General features: G+C 42.9%; 1 protein-coding gene across 13 annotated transcripts in view; it reads left to right on the top strand.

Moving 5' to 3' along the window:
• The window catches only part of EXD3 (exonuclease 3'-5' domain containing 3), a 297,653-nt gene that overhangs the window by 3,331 nt on the left and 279,290 nt on the right, over positions 1-15,032 (top strand). For 12 of the 13 annotated variants that reach the window (XR_004755034.1, XM_035341982.1, XM_035341980.1 and 9 more), the window contains one exon: positions 6,159-6,225. The gene's annotated coding sequence lies outside the window, so the exon portion shown is untranslated. Of the gene's footprint in view, positions 1-6,158; positions 6,309-15,032 lie in introns of those variants that run through there. The other variant, XM_035341975.1, reaches the window with a different exon arrangement.

The raw sequence follows: 15,032 nt of genomic DNA, 5'->3' as shown, positions 1-15,032 counted from the left end.
CAGCTCTCCAATCTGTCCAGATCTCTCTGTAAGGCCTTTCCACCCTCAGCAGAGTCTACAACTCCTCCAAGTTTGGTGTCATCAGCAAATTTGCTCAAAACACCTTCTAGTCCTCCATCCAAATCATTTATAAAAACATTGAAGAGGACTGGCCCTAAAATGGAGCCTTGAGGGACCCCACTGGTGACCATCCGCCAGCCTGATGTGGTCCCATTTACCACAACCCTTTGAGCCCTACCTGTCAGCCAATTGCTCACCCATCATATGATGTTTTTGTTTAGTTGTGTGCTGGACATTTTGTCCAGTAGGATCCTATGGGAAACCATGTCAAAAGCCTTGCTGAAGTCCAAAAAGATCACATCAGCTGGTTTCCCTTGATCAACTAGATGGGTGATCTTATCATAAAAGGAAATCAAATTTGTTAGGCATGACCTACCCCTCATGAACCCATGTTGGCTGGGACCAATGATTGCATTGTCTCCCAGGTGCGCTTCAATAACTCCCAGGATAATCTTCTCCATAATTTTACCAGGCACTGAAGTGAGACTGACAGGCCTGTAATTGCTAGGGTCTTCTTTCTTGCCCTTCTTGAAAATTGGCACAACATTTGCCAGCTTCTAGTCTACTGATTCTCCAGATTCCCAAGACCATTGAAAAATAACTGAAAGAGGTCCCTCAATGACATCAGCCAGCTCTTTAAGCACCCTAGGATGAATCCCATCCGGACCCATGGGTTTATATGGATCTAGGTGGAGCAGCAAATCCCATACATGTTCAGGGTCAGTTGGTAGTTTGTCATTCCAACTGTCATGGTCCTCCAGCTCAGGGCACCCTGGGTCCTGAAGCCCATCATCAGTGTTGAAGACAGAGGCAAAGAAGGCATTAAACGTCTCTGCTTTGCCTATGTCATAGGCTGCCAGGAGACCTTCCCCATCAAGTAGCAGACCTATGTTTTCTTTGGTCCTCCTTTTTCTATCCACATATCTAAAAAAAAGCTTTTTATTGTCTCCCACAGACTTGGCCAGCTTCAACTCTAGTTGGTCTTTGGCCACACAAATTTTCTTCGTACAAATGTGAATAGTGTCCCTGTTTTCCTTCCTCATTGCCTGACCCTCCTTCTAGCAGCCGTACATTTTCTTTTTTCGCCTAAACTCCAGTAGAAGATCTCTGGTCAGCCAGGCCGGCATTCTGCCTCACCTGCTTCACTTCTGATATTTTGGAATTGCCTGATTCTGTGCTTTTAGGAGGCAGTGCTTAAAGACTGACCAGCACTGGTGGACGCCAATGTCTTCAAAAGCAGTTTCCCAGGGGACCTTGCTGACTAGTTCCCTGAGCAGCCTGAAGCCTGCTTTCCCCATATCCAGGGCTGAAGTTTTGGTGGCAGTTTTCCTTCTGTCACCAAAAATTTTAAACTCTACTACTTCATGGTTGCTATGGCCGAGACGGCCACCAATTGCCACATCTCCCACAAGACCCTCTCTGTTCTCCAGCAACAGATCTAGGAGGGCATCTTTCCTAGTTGGCTCCCTTAGCACCTGCACCAAGAAGTTATCATTTAGGTGCTTTATGAACCTCCTGGACTTGCTCGTGTCAGCTGTGTGGTGATCCCAGTTGATGTCTAGCAAGTTGAAGTCCCTCATAAGGACAAGGGGAGTTGATCTTGAGGCATCTCTCAGTTCTGCAAAGAATAATTCATTGGCGTTGTCCTGGCCAGGTGGTCTGTAATAGACTCTCTCAACAACATCCCCTTTATTTGTTCGTCCCTTAATCCTTACCCAGAGGCTCTCAACTTTGCCATTGCCAACTTGAAGTTCCACACTGTCCAGCCCCTGCTTCACGTACATTGCCACCCCGCCACCTCACCTACCCTGCCTGACCCTCCTGAAGAGCCTGTAACCATCTACTGCAACACACCAGCCACAGGACTCATCCCACCAGGTTTCGCTTATGCCGATGATGTTGTAGCTGTGGGACTGGGCCAAGACTTCTATCTCCTCCATTTTATTCCTCATACTGCGTGCATTTGTGTAGAAGCACTTCAAATGCACCTCCCTGCACACAGCACCTTGTGGAGCTGACCGAAGGACCTCACTAGCACACAGTTCCTCTGTTCCTCGCACCATCCCTTAGCTTATCACCGGTGTGCCTCGTTTTATCCCTTTCCCCCTTCATCTCTAGTTTAAAGCCCTATATATCAGCCCTGCTAACTCCTGAGCAAAAATATCTTCCCCGCTCTGAGAGAGGCGTATCCTATCTGGTGACAGCAGGCCTGGTGTTGTGTAGACCTTCCGATGATGAACAAACCCAGAGTTCTGCTGGTTGCACCAGACCTGAAGCCACGTATTAATGTGACAAGTCTGCTTGTCAGCATCAATCCCCCCTATCGGAAGGACAGAGGCAAGCACAACCTGAACCTTTAACTATTCATCCTTAAGTCCCTTTTGATCGCTCTCGGACTTCTTGTTGCTACCTCATCATTACCAGCCTGAAAGAGCAGTAGCGGGTAGTAGTCGGTGGGCTGTACCAGGGGCCTGATGTTCTTAGCAAGGTCTCTCACTCGAGCCTCAGGGAGGCAACAGACGTCCCTGTGGGTTGGGTCTGGTCAGCATATCGGGCCTTCTGTCCCTTTCAGAAAGGAGTCTCCCATGACAGTAACCCTTCTTTCTTTCTTGACAGAAGATGTAGCAATGCGGGGGGTAGGTTGCCTTGCCTTAGGCACCCTCTCCAACTGGGATGGGCTTTTGTCTACATCGTTGTTCTGACTGTCATGTTCATACCTGTTATATAAGGGTAGATGGAAGGTGAGGTGGGCAGGGACAGGGCTCGCCTACCACCCCGAGCAGGAACTTGCTTCCATTACCCCCCCTTGCCTAGGTCCCTTCCTACTGCCTGGTGGGATGAGGGAACTTTTGTCTTCTGTGTAGCAGGAGACACTTGCGCTGTGGCAGGCTTGTGAGTTTGTCTCAGAGAGGGTAGAGAACACCTCCACCAGTCGATTTCCCTCTCTGATTCCCTTATGCTCCTGAGCCTGCTCACCTCCTCCCGAAGTTCTGCTACCTGGCTGAGCGTCTCTTCAACCTGGGCACACCTCCCACAGGCACACCCTTCGCTGCTGCTGTTGGATACCGACAGAAGACTCGGGCACACCCTGCAGCCCAAAACATGGGCGGCCACGTGTTTCCCTGAGCCCTCCGTCTGAGTAGCCACATCGGTGACCATGGCTGGAGTGGCTGCAAGAAATGTGGAGGCCATGGTTTTCTGCCTGGTGGATACCATGGCTGGGCTCTATGCGAGCAGGTAACAAGCACCGTTGGGAAAGACTGCTGCAAAAGCGTGGTGATGGCCCGTAAACTGCCGCACCACGCTGTTTGCCAGTCCTGGTTGCTGCGCTCCCCAGGGGCTGCTTTTGAACATCAAGGGAGGGGGCACTTCTGGCTACACCTACGCCTCGTCAGCCTCCCTCTTGAGGGCTGCCGGGTCCTGGTGGCTCCCTCGGCTGTCTTGAGTGGCATCGATGCTCAAAAAAAGCCTTGCCCGCCTCGATCCCCTGCTCCACTGCAGAACGCGTTTGCCCCGGAGCCGATCACCTTGGCAATACATTAAATCACAGTGTTTTTTTTCTTATATAGAATTTTGTTTGAGAATAGCAACTGCCTCAACCCTCAGACAGGTCTACTGTGAATCCACATGCAGGTTTAGTGATGCAGCATCACCAAATGGCATTAACTTGGGCCTGGAAGGTGGGAGTGTTGTCCAACTGCTTGGGATCAGGAGTAGTGTGCTCTTTCCCAGCTGTGTGAATTCCCTGCTAGATGAATTAGGGCAAAGAATGCCTTACGGTCTGCAGATAATAAACAAAAATAACCCCTACTCATGTAACTAATAACTTATTTTGTCTCAACTTTGCTACCCACTTGGGATGACACATTAAACATAGTCCTTGGTGTTGGCTCAAAGTAGCAATAGACCTGCTTGATGGTTGAGGCAGTTGCTATTCTCAAATGAATTTCTATATAAGAAAAAAAAACACTGTGATTTTATGTATTTATTTATTACAATAATCCTTTTTGTGTTTTGTTCTGCAATAAAAAGGTAGACCAAATAAGCTAAAGAAAGATTGTTTTGGAATCTGGTCATACCAGAAGCAACTAAAAATCCTTCAACTTCTGCCCTTTTACTACCTGTAAAACATGAGAATCCTGTTCCTTGTCTGTCTGGCACTAAACTTGTGTGTTACCTATACTTCAAGTTGCAACGCTGGATCTGGAAGAAGAAGAAAGTTGCTAATGAAGAAAATATAAATAATGGATGAATCAAGCACAAGAAAGTTCTAATTTACAATTGTATAAACATTTAAACAGCAACAGCACTAGAAACTGTTTTGAAACTAAGGTATTAGCATGGTTAAAGTTGGTGTCTTGAGACAGTTGCTAGTGTTGTTAACTACCAAAAATAGTGTCAATGTCTCATTTTTATGTGGTAGTATAGAAACCAGGTTACCTATTCAGTGCTCCAGTCCTAAACCATTACTGAGTCTGTTCATGACAGCAGCTTTATTCAGCTGATGGAAGCAGATTTATACCAGTGCAGGTGAGATCTGGCTGCCGTGCGTTTAGGAAGGGCCTGCTGCTAAGCTGAGCGAGGTGGTTCTCATTACCTTACCAAGCTAGAGCAGCAGAGGCTATGTGTAGCTCTACAGGTATTGCACACATTGTAACGTGTTCATTCCCTCTTAGCTACCTTTCCAACTGTGCCAAGGATATGGTCAGACTTTGTGTTAAGTGTAAATGTGTGGCTGCTGTCATTAGACTTATTTTTCTGATTAAAATAATGTTGTTCCTGTTTTGTGTTTAGCTGCATCCATACAATCCATGGATTTATTCTTGGCTGTTGTTGCCCTTACCTCCAAAACGCAAAATGCTTTACAAGAGGTTGCCCTTGTAGCTCTGCACACAGCTGTGCAGCTTGGCTACCAGTGCTCGTTATGTCTTTCAATAACCTTTACTATTTTAAACTTTTGCTGAGTGTGAATTACCCAGTCTCAGTTTTAGTTAATACTTGTATTCATTGTCATATTTTCAAAAACAAACAAACACACACACACACACACACACACACACAAAAGCAAAATGTGATATCTCTCAGCAGTAAGTATAGCTCAGGTTGCAAAATATTTTAATTTTCAGTTTCAGTTTTTTCTTGTGCTTATGTTTTTCATTCTGCACTGAAACTTTCTGTTCTGTGGTTCTAAAGGTGCTCTGTGATCATGTCTAATTTTCATGGAAATTCATTGAGCCTTGTTTGGGTTACATGTTCATGAAAGAAAAATCCCTCTTTCAGAACATTCAGGACACTATCCACCACTTATCTTTTTAATGTCAAACTCTGCATGAACCTCCTCAAGGAATAAGCGGTTAAGTCAGGAAGAAAGTTGGCTGGAACATAACATTGCTGAGGAATGTCTGAAAAGGTGGGAGAGAGCCCAGGAGGAACTATGCCCTGCCTGGGGAGTGCTTGCATATCACACTGGGCCACGTGGGCTTTCTTAGGTTACACAAATCTCTGTAAATTTTTGGGAAGTATTCCCCGAGGGAATGAAGTATCTGTTACAAACTAAAGGGAAATCAGTTTGACTTTTTGAGATGAGGAGTGCAGTCTTGCTTTACAGAGCAAATGGCTGCTGTTTCAGACTGTGCTAAGCTCTTTTTAGCAGCCACGTTTTAAAGCTTTGTTGTGGGTCTTTTTTTTTTTTTTTTTTTTTTTTTTTTTTGTAAGCTGTTGTTGCCAGTAGGTGATTCAGATGAATGGGGAAGGGAGATCTCATTGTTTTAAAGTGGACACTGTGACTGGATTGGGACAATGGGTCTCCAGGTAACATTTTATAACATCTGTGTGGAGTTCTTTCTAGTCTGTTGTGGTTCTTAGCCACATGATCTTAAAGTTATAGTAAAGATGTTTAGCAAGAAGTAAAAACATCGGCAAGTATCTAAGGTCCTATTTCAAGAAAACACTTAGTGTTTGCTTGAATCCCGGTCTTCGCAAAGTAGCACTTAACTGGGTGCATAAGTGCTCGCTTAGATACGAGTGCTTCAGTGGAGCACAGGTGTGTGTACAAAACGCTCGCTGTACTAACAGCAGGCCCGTTTGCTTCCTTGCAGGGCTGCACAGCACTGGCATCCCAGACGTCACCCAGCAGATAGCAGGGTCGGGTCGCTGGCCGTCGGGGTGAGTTTGCCAAGTCTCCAGACCTGAGTCTGTCCAAAGGCTTTCGATGATACGGGGGCAAGGCACACATCTGGCAATACAACGTAAGGAGCTCAAACCCCTTGCTAGCCCATTTTATCCAGGCTTAGAAAATGATCAGTTTTAATGCTTACTACTTTGTTCATCTCTTCCTCCTTCTGCGTGGGTGTTTGGGGGATGGCTGAGTGGGGTGTGCATTGCTGTGGAATGGGGTGGGAGGGAGAGGGAGGCGATTGCTTAGGCTGCTGTGACTGCGCTGCCCCCACACCAAGAAGCTATGCCCTCTGCAGGTAGTTAGGGGCAGACCTGTGAGTGGTACAGTCCCGTTATAACAAGTCGACAGTGAGATTATTAAGGTTAATTTCTGTTCAGTGGATGGGTGTCAGCTTTTCTGCGTGAAGTTTGCTTCTGAAAGTATTACAAGCACCTTTTGTTCACAGGATGTTTTGCTAGTGCATGTGTTTGTGTAGGTAGGTGACAGTGAACTCGACAGTAAACAAAATAACTGTTGTACAAACTTCTAGCAGGTTTTGTTTCATCGTTGTAGTTTGTGCAACCACTATTAAATGAAGACATCCTTTCAAATAAGCAATATTTTTATAGTACTGCAATGTAATAGGGAATAGTTTTATGAGGATTCAATTTTGATTTGTGAACTTCGTTCATGATATTCAGCTATTTTTGTAAAGATTGAGCAGATCCTTAGAGATAAAGCAGATTGTGTGGAACTCAATTTATCTTTAAGTTGTAGTCTTACATCTGGAGTCGCATCTAATTCAGTATCCTTTCTTCAGTCAGAAAGGGAGAACTCTCAATTTTTCGATCTTTCTCTTTAGTTCTCCTGCCTACTGATGTATTTACCTCAATGAGGGCTTGCACAATATAAAGTGTCTGTGCAGCAGCAGTCCACCAGTCACTGTGTACCACCTGTTTTCCCCTTTTGTTCGACTGAAAGCAAAGTTTGGAGTTTAATGAGAAATTTCTGGAAAGTCTCATTTTGGGTTTTTCTAATCTCCTGTGTATGTGTTCTGAAATACAGCTGCAGCTTCGTTAGAGGGCACTCTTGAATAACGCATGGCAAGACTCATGCTGTCGGACAGCATTCACCACATCCTCTTTGGAGGAAAAGAAGTACTGGTGGAAATGTTACTTACTGCTCCAGAGGAAAGAGTTTGAAGCCTGAGACGGTTTACTTTATATGCTACGCTATCTTGTGATGCAATGCAAAAATGACTATACTGTAGGCTGATTTAATGCTAGCACTGTATATCGAAGATAGCAGCAATCTATTAGATAATTCATTGTAGTCTTCCAACAGTGGATTAATTCATTTAGCTTGTTTTTCTCATGACCTTTGCCCCATAAACTATCTTGATCCTAAATGTATGTTCTTTTGAGAACTTTTTTTGTATAGCTGCCATCTTAAAAAAATCCTTTAGAAACAATAAGTTGCTTCAGAAACTCTTGGATTTTGATTACAGCCCTTACATGAGTTCCTGCTGTGCCTCTGACAAATTGCTTACTGTGTCTTATTTCACTTTCCTTCCGTAATAAAGAGCATAATGATTTTTACCTTGGGACAATTTGTCAATATATATAAATGTTCTTTGAAATCTGAAGTTTTTATTTTATTTTATTTTATTTTATTTTATTTTATTTTATTTTAATATATATTGAACAAAGCAGGAGTCAGGGAATTTGAATTTAAGACAATGATTATTGCTCAAGTGTTTTGGTGCTTCTTCTATTCTGGCAAGATTATAGAGCCAGATTATTTGCATTAGTTCTGACTTTTCTTGATGCTTTTAGTTTTTGTCCAGGGAGCAACATTCTTTATGTGCAGGAGTCAGATTGTCTGTAAACATAAACAGAATCTTAGCTTTGCTCAAAACATACCTTGTTTTACTTTTAAAAAAGCATACCAAACCGGTGTAACTTGAAACATTTTTTTGAGCAATCAGCACTGAATCATACCCACACTGGATAGGCTTGGCTAAACTGAAGTGCATAGTTATTATGCTGGAACGGTGCCTACTGCGCACAAACCTCAGCTTTAATATATTGCTTTACTTAGCCTTTCCATTCCCTATTCTGTCTTAGCATTTCTGCTGCTGGCTGGGTTCTACGTAGACACTCAGCAGTGCTCCTGTGCCACAGAAGAGGCAGCGTGTGGGGTTGTGATTTGCTTACGGTCATGGAATAGGGTAGTGACAGCTACGGCCAGAAACCAGTCCTCTGGCTGGCTGACTATCTCCATACTGGGACAAGTTCCTCCCAGCTGGGACTGGCAGGTCTATCTGCCAAGAGCTTGGCTTCACCTCGCAGAGGTAGCAGCTGTGCCTTAGAGATGGTAGACACTGACAGCCAGAGAGTTTATCAAGGTGCTATTTTTGCTGTAGATAGAAGATTGTACTTTGTTTGGTATCCTGAATGACTATGTAGTGCTTCCATGAACTCTAATATCCACTTCCCAAAATTAAGGTAGAACAGTAAGAAAAATGCACTGCTTGCCAGGCCATCTTTTACTTTCCCTAATTTTTATCTTCTCTTGCATTTGCCCTTTCTGTCCCACTAGTGTGTCTCCTTGTAAGCCTTGTTGGCAAAGAATGATTGCTTGGATTAAGGGTGGAAAGCTGAGAAGCTCCTTCCCAGGAGTCCTCAGTGTCCGTCCTGTGTAAATGGTAGAGGAGGGGGCAGCAGGAGCAGAGCTGCAATATGGCCCATGTGCGTGGCTGCAGATGCATGGCAAGGAGCACTTGTGCAGACCACATCACAGTTGATCAGCATGAGATGAGCAGCAGGAGCTTGCTCTTGCAGTAAAGTCATGGATGGGTAGCTTTAGGAAGTCACTTTTTCCTTTGTTTGAGACTGTCAACTGCAAGAAGTTTGTAATTGCTAATATTCTTTAAGACCGGATCTTCTGTACGTACAGTTAGTTACCAAGCTTTAGTCTGTCGGTAGCTGCTTTGTGCGGAGGACAAAATGCGAGATGAGAGCAGGCACCCTGGGTGGCGTGTCTCTGGTGTTGCCTTTAGGGCGCAACAGCTCGTGCCTCCAGCGGTCAGCCTATGTGCTGGCACGGAACTTGTGCACTTGGGATCCAGGTGCTCATGATCGCGCTCCACCTCTGGCGGGCCGGTGGCAGTAGCAGCTTCTCTGGGCAAAGGCAGCAGGTCCGGGCGGGTGGGCAGCCCAGACCTGGCCCCGGGGCTGCCACGCTGCCCCTGGGATCGTTTTGGTGAGCTGGGAACAGGGCAGGCAGGTGGGCTGGCTTGTCCAGCAGCCGGGCATGGTGCCCAAGTAACTGTGTAAGCTGAAGTTTGGAGGAATCTTTTATTTGCTTGACTGGCAAATGGAATTTAAGGTGAAAGAGAATAAATAAGGACTTCTCTGGCGGAAAATAACAGTTAGGGAGCCTAAAGTATTTTCATCTGTGGGGCTGAGGAATGTATTTTTAATGGTTTTGAAGAAGTCCATCTCCTGTGATTTCTGTAAATGATATTAGGAACATTTTGAAAGATAGAAGGATCAGCCAAAGTCTTCATCCCCTCAGTGTTATTACTCCATGCCACGTGTAGATGCCCTCCCGTGTTTTACCATGCATAAAGTTTTGGTATTCTAAAAAATAATATTAATCTTGCAGCTAATGACATCTAAAAAATGTGCTGAAGAGAAGCTCCAGCACACTGGAATGAAATACGTTTCTCCAGTGTTGAGTAGCATCTCCTACAAATGTTTTCTCACAGAACATTTCCGTAGAACTGACAGTTTATGATGATTTATGTTTTGGTCTTTGTCATTCTTTGAACACTAGCTGGAGTTGTGTGGTAACATGTTTGCATGGGGTAGCCAATGCCATCTTCATGTGTGTATCAAATGTAGATGCTAGTGTCATCTCTGCTTTAGCTCTCAAATCAGTTCCAGGTACCATCTGATTTTAACTAAAAGAGATGGTTGCAGTTCTTGGTCCCTTCTATAGTTACAATCAGTGTCGTACTTAAAATGTTCTGCCAAGTCCTCCTTGTTTTTCAGTATGCCTCTGCAACAGCTTTGGCATGTGGAGACCGAATGCATATTTCTGGGCAGTATTTTGAGGATGGTGATCGTAGTTTCTTGAGCACCTCCCTGTGCTTAGTGTCTGTGTAAGGACTCTGACGTGGCAGGATATTCTGTTGGTCTCAGCAGACGTGGGAGAAACTGCTTCCTGACATGGGTAGGTAGCAACAACTGAAGAGTGTTTCCTTCTTAAGTAAGAATTAAAAAGCTTCTTCTAATAGAATTTGAAAAACAAAATAGAACCCGTGCTTGTGAAAACACAGAACAGGAACGTAGTGAAGGGAAAGCATAAGTTTAGGCCAGTCCTTTGCCTAATGTAATAAGGTAAATGGAGTGAGCACTTTTTTACTTTTCCAGTAGCTAAGAGCTGAGTGGTGCTACCTGTCCAATTTGTCATAAGTTTATGTCCCAAAATGTAAATATTTTTAAGCAAAGCAAATGCAAAACTTTGGCAATAAAAAAAGGGGGGGAAGGGAGGGCAAAAACAAGAACAAACCAAAGAAGCCCTTTTGTGTGCTGTGTCCAGAGCAATATAAAAATACTCTTGTTCCTTGCCTAAATAAATGGTTGTTTCAGCCAAAGAAATCTTTCCTATTGATTTATTACACCAATTTAGATATAAGCCCTCTGTGCAGGATTGTCAGTTTAATAGAACAGCTTTCTTTCTCCTTTCAGATTTAATCCACATGTTGTTTTATCAACAGAGCCTTTGTCTCTGCTCAGTTATAAGTTATCCTTTTTTTTATTAAAAAAAAAAAAGTGAAAACACATGGTTTTTAATAGCCCTATTACTAAAGAGCATAAGATGACATATGGGAGAGGTGACCAGCAAATAGTGACTCTGATGTGTAGGTAACTTCAAAGTGTCGCTTCAAATGAAAGAGTGAAAAACGGACCTTTCAACTCTCCCTGTTGTAATGAATGTGGAAAGCCTAACAGTGACAGGAGGAGGCAGCATTATCTTTAAGCAGGATTACCTAGTTTTTTCCCAGCTTGTTCAGTGATGCTAAACATACTCTTTTTTAGTTAACTTTAATTTCCTTCCTTTTTTTTTTTTTTTTTTTTAAAGGGAAACTTATCCAGAGGTGTATGTAATTCATGTTTCCTTCCTTCCTGCCTCCCTCCCTGCAGAGAAGGATTTCTTTCTTGGACCCCTCCTGTTTTCCAAACAGGGGAGAATTACTCTCAGGAAACTCATGCGTTTGGTATTATTTCTATACTTGGTTTAGTGAGAAAACATTTATTTGAGTATCAAGGCTCATTTGGTATCTGCATGGGAGCGAACATTAGAGCTGTTTGATAAAGTAGTACATCATTTGATTACGATCTTTACTTTGACCTTATCATGGGACTAAACATCGTACAGCATCATGAATTAGTTCTGAAGATTTACTTCAGTGCATCCTGAACTGGCAGCTTGGTGGGCTGAATGCAGCCAAAGGCAGAACAGTTGCAATATCTGTCTTTGTGGTGCTGGCCTGGTTCCTTCCAGTTTGTGTTACATTCCTGGCAGTCGTTTCCATCTCCCTTAATTCTCTTTTAGACGTCAGCACAGCAGATCCCACCTCAAGAGTCAATATAAGTACTTGCAGTGATAGGATGTGAAAAGAAGTTAGTAGTAACGTCTCCGATGGAAAGGAATTTGTCTGGCACCTAAAAAATGTGTTGCAGCCCTATTCTTACATCTAAATGTTATAAAAGAGAGTAAGGAAAGGTCTACCTTGGAGGCTTAGCACTCAGTGACAGGAAAAAAAGGTTGCATCCTTGTTGCCTGAACCAGGTGGTAGGCCAGGCAGTGATATTGTGACTCTGGGGAAGGAAAAGTCTTGCTATATGAGGCAGATTCCTTGGTCCACCAAGCTCTTGCAAAAGAACACAAAATCCTTGGAGAGTGTGTGCAGCTCCAAAGAACTGGCAGCATCTCTTCACAGAATTTAAATCAGTCAGGCTTTGTCAGAGGAGAGGTAAGCCTGGCAGTGGTTAGGAGAACCTACTAACTGTGTTAGGAGAAGCAGACTGTTCAGCTCTAAGGCTACTTACATACTATCAGATTCTCTGCACGTTAACGATGTTAACTCTGCTTCTTGCACAAGAAGAAAAAAAAAAATCAATCTCTTTCGACATGGCTGTGGAATGCAGACTTACTGGGGGCCGTTTGTTTTCCTGCAGGCTGGCCTTTTGTCACTGCCTGCATTTTTTTATGAGGTCTGAGCATACCTTTCCAACGTAATGTAAAACATGGGTTTTGGGAGGCGTATTCTTTCCAGGCTCTGTCAGACAGTCTCCTGTGCTTAAGTATGCATTCTACCAAGCTAAGTTCTCCAAATGTTGGTAGTAATGGATATGAAGATTAGATTGGTTTCCTTTTCAGTTGATCACTGTTCTTAATAGCAGGTAACCATTATTACTTCTCTCAAAACTGCTTAGAATGTGGATCTTTCAAGAGCAGTAGTAAATGGAAGGGGTATTCAGCTAGCAGGAGCAATTTCTTTATATGTGGATTGTGCTTTCATCTAAAATATCCTTGGGCAACTTCATCTGTCTTTGAAGTTGGCCTTCCTTTGAGTAGGGGATCGGACTGGAAACCTCCAGAGGTCCATCCTAGATGAGCTTACTTTGTGATTCTGTATTCTGGTAGAGTTCTGGCAAAGATTCTTTTGGCTTCATTTTTTTCTCCCTTCATGCTCAGTAGCTTTCATCATGTTCCCATGATAAGCAATTCTTTAAACTGAAGTGATGTTTAAACATCAGGAACAGTTTCTAAACTGCAACACAGAAGACTTCTTCCTTCATAGTTTAAGCTGGTTTTTGTGCTGACACATTTAGATGATCTGATGATCCCCCCCCCCTTTTTTTTTCTTCAGGCCTGAATGTTTTACCGTAGGGCAGTACAAAGGATGATTTTCACAAAGCTAATGGATCTTGTTCTAAGGTCAGCTTTGAGCCTTTGCACTTATTCTTTGTTAGGAAACTGCAGAAGGAAAGATGAAGAAAAGAGCCTTGCTGCTTGGGATTTATGAGACTGTATCATTACTGCATTTTGAGTGAGATTGTGCATTTCTGAGTTAAAAGATGTTATTAAGAAAAATAATTTTAATGGATATTGGTATCTATTTAACACTTTAGCTCATACTTAACTTTATGCTGTATGGTATTGCGGTATTTTGCTTGAAATTTAAGCAGTTGCACTTTGAATAGTAGTGAACTTAATAATGTGTCTTACTAATTCAGAAACTGTGTGCTTGACAAGGGAATGCTGACAGTTTGTTGGCTTGTTTGGATTTATGACTTTGTTCTGAGGGCAGGACAGGATGGTGGGGCAATTAGATGGAGTTACATACACCAAATGTGTAATTTATCACATATGTATTCAAAACTGAAGTTGACTAACCTTGTAGCTCATGCTTGCAGTATGTTCAGTCTTTAACCTCTCTGTTTAGATTGCCATCGTGGTGCCAATTAGTGGGACTGTGATGTGGACACTAAGGAATATAACTCACTTCATGTGGGTTGCCAAACAGCTAGCAGATGTTAAGCTAATGGTTCTTGGCTACTACCAGCCTGACTTGGATTTCAACCCGGAGGTGAAAGAATTTCTTTCTTTCCCATTACCATTTCCCTTGGGCCATATTGTCCCAAGCATTGAAAATTCCTTCAACTTACTCTGGAAGATGATGTATACATTTCCCCTCCCTCTTAAACCTGTTCTCACGGTGCAGTGAGTGTTTCTTTATTTTTTTGTTAATTTGTCTTCTTTGGTACTTGATATTATACCAGTAGGTTTTTTTGTAAGTGAAAATTGTAAACAAAACACACAACTGAAATTTTTAACAAGAGAAGTCTGTGCAGAGTGTATGGTTTGGTTCTATGGTTGTTCATGTCCTGTACATGCAGCTACATTTCAGGGACTTGACAAAAGGTCTGTCCTAGGACTAGTGTCATACAAGAAAGGCCATAGAGAGTGGTGGGCCTGGTTTGCCTGGGATTTTGCATAGTTTTTTTGTGTGGCCCATAGTTTTTCTCCTAGGGATGAATCAATGCAGAAAAAATAACAGATTCTGCAGCTTCTTCAGTGTAATTTAGACCAAGAAGCAGTACTTGTTACTCAAACAGATTTAAAATATGGTGTGAAGTATAGTTTGGTAACTGGAAATCTGTCATCGCTTTCATTTTCTCTTCTGTGATCTTTCAAGTGATTAAGTATCATAAGGAGGTACTTGTCCATATAACCTTAGTAACTTCAGTAACTTTAGTAACTTAGTAAACTTAGTAACTTAGTAACTTAGTAACTTCAGGTAGGATAACGGAGGGGTCAGCTAAATGAAGAACAGCACTTAAATACTTACTGATGCTTAAATCCCCTTATAACTCACTGCACAGTCATTTTTTTCTGTTTTACCAGTGTGGGTTACTATTAGTGGTGATGCTTTTTGCTCGCTCTCTGGTGACTGTCTTTTCTTTCTTTCTGTGAGGATTTAGCCCTTGACCTAAAAATTTTATCTGTAACATTTTACAGCATCCATTTTTTTTCTAAGTTGCTCATTTTCTACTTCATTAAAAAGCAATATTAGTAGCATAGCAGGTGTCTGGAAATCTTTCCCCAAGTATGACTTTGTTTTTCAGTTATTGCTTCTTTTCCTGCTGATGTGCTGTTTTGGGGGCCCCAAACATGAGCAGTATCAACATGAAGCCCAACAGGAAGAGTTAGTTAAGGTTAAGTAACTGTTGTAAAT

The sequence above is a fragment of the Oxyura jamaicensis genome, chromosome 17, assembly GCF_011077185.1.
Source record: "Oxyura jamaicensis isolate SHBP4307 breed ruddy duck chromosome 17, BPBGC_Ojam_1.0, whole genome shotgun sequence".
Taxonomy (NCBI): domain Eukaryota; kingdom Metazoa; phylum Chordata; class Aves; order Anseriformes; family Anatidae; genus Oxyura; species Oxyura jamaicensis.
The sequence above is the reverse complement of the archived record's forward strand: the minus strand, read 5'-3'. Positions and strand labels throughout refer to the sequence as shown.